The sequence below is a fragment of the Galeopterus variegatus genome, unplaced genomic scaffold (genome assembly GCF_000696425.1).
Source record: "Galeopterus variegatus unplaced genomic scaffold, G_variegatus-3.0.2 Scaffold13, whole genome shotgun sequence".
In the NCBI taxonomy this organism is placed as follows: Eukaryota; Metazoa; Chordata; class Mammalia; order Dermoptera; family Cynocephalidae; genus Galeopterus; species Galeopterus variegatus.
In genome coordinates this window covers 196,430-201,569 of record NW_007726124.1, presented here as the reverse complement: position 1 = coordinate 201,569, position 5,140 = coordinate 196,430, and the positions used below count along the sequence as shown (strand labels likewise).

At 40.7% G+C, this 5,140-nt stretch overlaps 1 protein-coding gene across 1 annotated transcript in view; it reads left to right on the top strand.

Moving 5' to 3' along the window:
• LOC103610293 (calmodulin-lysine N-methyltransferase) overlaps positions 1–5,140 on the top strand; it is a 69,126-nt gene that overhangs the window by 57,524 nt on the left and 6,462 nt on the right. The gene's annotated exons all lie outside the window — the stretch shown is intronic.

Below are 5,140 nucleotides of genomic sequence, written 5' to 3'. Positions count from 1 at the left end.
TTTTTTTTTTTTTTTTTTTTTTTTTTTTTTTTTTTTTTTTTTTTTTTATCAGAAAAGAGTGTCATTGGCAGTTGTGGACACTGCAAGCTCAATTTTGAAATCTTTGTAGTTTGGATATAGGCAAATCCATTTCGATGTTAAAGTATGATGCCAGGTCTATAGGGATTTGTGAGAGAAAAGGACGATGAAAACCATTCGGACATCTCTTGGAAGGAGGAAACAACAGCTATGTTCCCTCTTTCAGTTTTTTATTGCTAGGAAGATGATCATCAAACCACCCTCAAACTTAACTTTGAACAATAATTTACTATTTCACATGAGGCTCAGCTGGGCAGTTCCTCTGGACAATCTGGTAATCACTGGGGCAGAAAAGAAAAAAAAAAAAAAAAAAAAAAAAAAAAAGAGCTAGTGAAGACCTGGCAATGGCAAGGAGGGAATTGAATGGATAATCACTGAGAGATTCACTCAGAAAATATTTATTGAGTGCCAGACACTGTGCTAGGACCTGGGGATGGAGTAAGATACAACATAATCCTGCCCCAAAGGAGCTCATAGTCCCGTGTGAGAGATCAGCAGGTGACTACTGATGTGTTGAGGGCGTAGCAGTGGCATGGGTAACCGTGGGGCAGGGGTGGAAGTGGCTGACTGGGAGAGAAGGCACAGTATGGAAGCCAGAGAGGTCAGCAAAGGCATCACAGGGGTAGGGTGTCAAATCTGGGTGCTGAGGGATGTAAGAGTTCACCGGGCAAAGAACTGGAGGTAAGAGAGGCATTCCACCCAAAGGGAATGTTTGCATGTTGGAAGACACAGGGATACGTGAAAGAACATGTTAGGGGCTGCGATTAGTTTGGTCTGACTGGAGCCCAAGGTGAGTATGAGGGAGTGGCAGGCGATGGGACATGGGTCAGGTGGATTCAGCCCAAGAAGGGGGGCCTGTCAGTGGTTTTCAAGCCTGGTTTAAGTGGCAGAACTCTTTGGTCAAAACATTTTTAGTTAGTACCAGATAAAACAAATGAAAGTGAAGCAGCTTTAGTTAAACTGGATGTGAGAAGACTGGTGCTTCCTCTGTCTTGGTCTCCCTTTTATCTGTCCAGGTCACCCTTGAAGCAATTCAGAACACAGTTTGAGAACCACCTGCAGCAGGTGACAGTGATGCAGGTGTGTTATGTAGCGCTGAAAGGTTTTAAAAGGCAATGCTATGTTTCCCAGGTTTCCAGCTTCATTTTGAAGGTGATGGGTGTGGAAGAACTTGGTAACTAGTAGGTACTCAGCTTGTGTGTCTCAGTATGTGTGTGTGTGCATGTGTGTGTGCACACATGTGCACATGAGCATGCATGTAAGAGTGCATGTGTATGTGTGTGCATGCATGTGTGTGTTGTGTTTGGTGGATAGTGTCCTGTGCAGGGTGGGAGTTTGGTTTCAAGGATATTGAATTTGATTTTAGACAGAATGACTTAAAGGTATTTTTCAGAATATCTATATGAAGAGATCTAGTATGCACTTGGAAATATGGGTGTGGGCCCTGGACAATGGCAAATGCTCTAGTTGTACACTTGAGAGTTATTGATATATAAGTGAAAGTTTGAAGCTATGGACATTGGTACATTTGCCTAGAATTATGTAGAACAGGGATAAAAATGCAGGCAGAGCCCTGGGGATCACTGTCAATTAAGGGGCAGGTGGGAGAAGAGAAGCCAGGAAAGGTGACTGAGAGAGACTGAGAGAGATGGTAGGAGAGGAAGCAGACGAAGGCAGCATCTCAGAAACCAGGTAAAGAAATAGAAAAAAAGCATAAGCTTAAACATGTAATCGGTATTTAATAGTTGGTTGACTGGAAATGAAAAAGTAATAAAAGTATGTCATTGGCATAGCATATTCCTTTTAAAATAAATCTGAAGCATACTGATTTTTTCCAGAATTATAAACCCTGTAATACATGAGTGTAGAGTAGTCTAGCAAAATAACAACAACTGAACTCACAATATAAACAGTAGCATTGTTGTTTAGTGGAACGTCTCTCTCTTCTCTCCAGGAATAAGTAAATTCTCTCAAATTTCTGCTCATCAATCAAAGTTTTACATTCAATTGAATTTTCATACTGGATTTAATATGATTCTGTGACTGAATGCTTAAAAAGTTGTGCTTTGGCAAATCGAAAATAACTTTTCTAAAGTGGTGGGTTAATTTGAAATCTATATTCTTTTTCATGTTTTGATTTTTGCTGCCTCTGATTGTACTGCTCCACAGATGAAGTGTTCTGCTCCCCTGGGGATCCTGGGGGCTTCTGAAACCATTCATTATGGGGTGGGGCAGATGTTGGCTCTCAGTAGGGCTCAGTGAATGTTTACTCAATGAATGGATAATGTACTATTTTCCCTCCTTAATATTAATCCACATTTCAAAGGCATCTGTATTCAACGAAATGAAAAAGAAAAAAATTTAAAACTCATAACCAAGTAATTAGAGATTAAAACAACTGTTTGCTCTTTCTCTTTCTGTGGGTACAGTATTGTGTACAGAATGCTACCCTCTGAAACCTCAGCATAGCAGCTGACTCTGTAAAATCTTGGAGAAAATCTTTCCAAAAGAATAAACAATAGAATGTGGGCTTCACATTCCCAAAGACTTGCATTTTTCAGATTATTCGATGTCTGGGTTTAGTTTTTTCTTTCAACAAATACTGACCAAGTGCCTACTATATGCTAGGCACTGAGAGAATGCAGTGAGTAAAATATTAGAAGATACCATTGTCATGGAGTTTGGTTTCCAGCTGGAGGAGATGCGCAACAACGAACAAGGACATAATGTGTGTCATTGGTGATAAGTCCTAAGAACAAAAATAAAGCAGGAGAGGGGTGCAGAGTGATGGGAGCGGACTGCTGTTCTGGGTAGGGTAGTCAGGGAAGGGCACTGAGACCTAAAGGAGGGAAGAGGTATTTGGGCAAAGAGTGCTGCCATATGCTTAGTTGTGGTTCCCTAACAGCTTGCCCCAACCAACAAGTAGGTGGGATGTGGGGAGCATGTGCTTTTTGACTGCAAACATCAGCCCAACCAAGAAACCTGCAGCCCTATAAACATCACGATATATAGCTCAGGTCATAGCTATTAACAATCACCCTTCCATTGTAATTGGAAGACAATTATTGCAGGTGCCATTAAAATAAAACAACTTCCATTATTCAAAAATCCAGAAGGGCAACCAGCTCTTAGAAATGACTAAAATGACCTGCTACTAGTCCTTCCTTTTGTTTTATTTTTTGTGCTGGCCACAGGGATCGAACCCTGGACCTTGATGTTATTAGCACCATGCTCTAACCACCTGAGCTAACTGGCCAACCTCTCTCCTTTTTTTTTTAGTGGAGAATTTTGCTGTACTGCTGAGATCATGTATTATATCTAGTTCCAAATAAAAATGAATTTTTGCTGCTAAGTTTGAAAACTGCCTGAAAATAGCAATAATATTGGAAAAGCTGACAGAACCTTAAGTGTAGTGGCATGGCTGGTGCTGCTATAATTATGTACCTGAGTGTGTACATGTCTATGTAAACACAGTATGAAAACATACTTGATGTCCACGACAGTGTATCAGCGTATTTTCTTGCAGGTAAATAAAGGAGAGCGGGGGAGAGGGAGAGGGAATTGATAGAACTTTTATAGCACTTTTAGATGGTGTGGATTTTTCTAATGTTGCATCTGTGTAACCTTGTTTTTCAAATTATTTTCACATTTGTCACCTCATTTGCTCCTTGCAACTTGCTGGGGTTAAAAATGCAGGCAGGCTTTGCTCTTCCCATGTGATGGATGAGCAGGCTCAGTGGGTCAGCTAGGATGGCTTGAGGTCCTCATCTACAAAACGAAGAGGCTGGACACTGTCATCTCCAAGGTCCCTCTAGCTCAACATTTCTATGCTTTTTCTTCTGATTGTCCTGAGGTGATGTGGCTGTTTAATGATGGAGACTCCCTGTAAGTCCACCACACAGTTCCTCCCTGGACTCTTCAAACCCTGCACTGCATGTTTAGTCATTTGTGAAAGGCAATGTCTACCATACAAGGTTGTTGAGAAGATCATTGATGAGGATTAAAGGAGAGTTTGTGAAGCACCTAGCACAGTGGTAGCTGTCATTATTATTGTCATCACTATTACTAACTAATAAGACAATGTAGTGAGATGGAAAGAGTCAGGTAGAGCTTCTAATCATTTTCTGGTTGTGTTACCTTGGCCATTATTCAACCTGTCTGAGCATCCCATAAAATGGAGCTGATAATACCTACAATGTAAGGTGGTTTGATGACGTGTGTGTGAATGCCTAGACTAGTGTCTGACATGTACTAGATGTTCAAGAAATAGTTGGTAGGTATGAATGGTAAACCACCTTTCATAACAAACTGGGATATGTTTTCATGATTCCCTCAAAAACCTGAAGCAGCATTACACAGAGGTAAAAATATAACCTTGAAATTAACAGAAGAATACAGCCATCCTTAAAAAGAAAGAAAGATAAGAAAAGAAGATTCTAAAGTTTGGTCATTCCATATACATCTGCAAGGGGGAGAAAAAAATTCATGTGCACCCAAAAGTTAGTAAATGGTGATTGTGGAGGTTTACGTCAGATGGCCTTCTGAAATCCGGTGTATATCTTATTCATGAACTCCTTTTCTCCCTGCTGCAACAATCTCCTAAGATTGTGTGGTTTATTTAGAAAAGCCTGTTTACCCTCATTATACAACTTCCTTTGAAAAGCAATCATTTGAGTACTGTGAGGAGCTGCTTTGCTATAGTGATGACCGTTATGAGAGATTCAATGAAGCTGGAAACAAAGATCCTGGAGCCTGTCTCTGACAGTGTGGTCACAGAAAAGGCTGGTGGCAGGACTGAAATGTGAAAACTTTCCAATAGGAATTGTGGTTACTTGTCTCTGTGGATTTCTTGGTACTGAATTTTCAGAGTGCAATAAACAGACATTTATAAGCACCCATTGCCACATGCTCCAGAGCTGTGTTGCAGATGGGTTGGCAGGTGCTAAGGAGTCACAAGGTGAGTGTCACTGCCCTGGACCAGTTATTCTAAAAATCTAGTCCATGGTTTAAATCATTGTACCCGAAACAGTGTGTACTGTTCAGAACACCAACTTCCAATCAT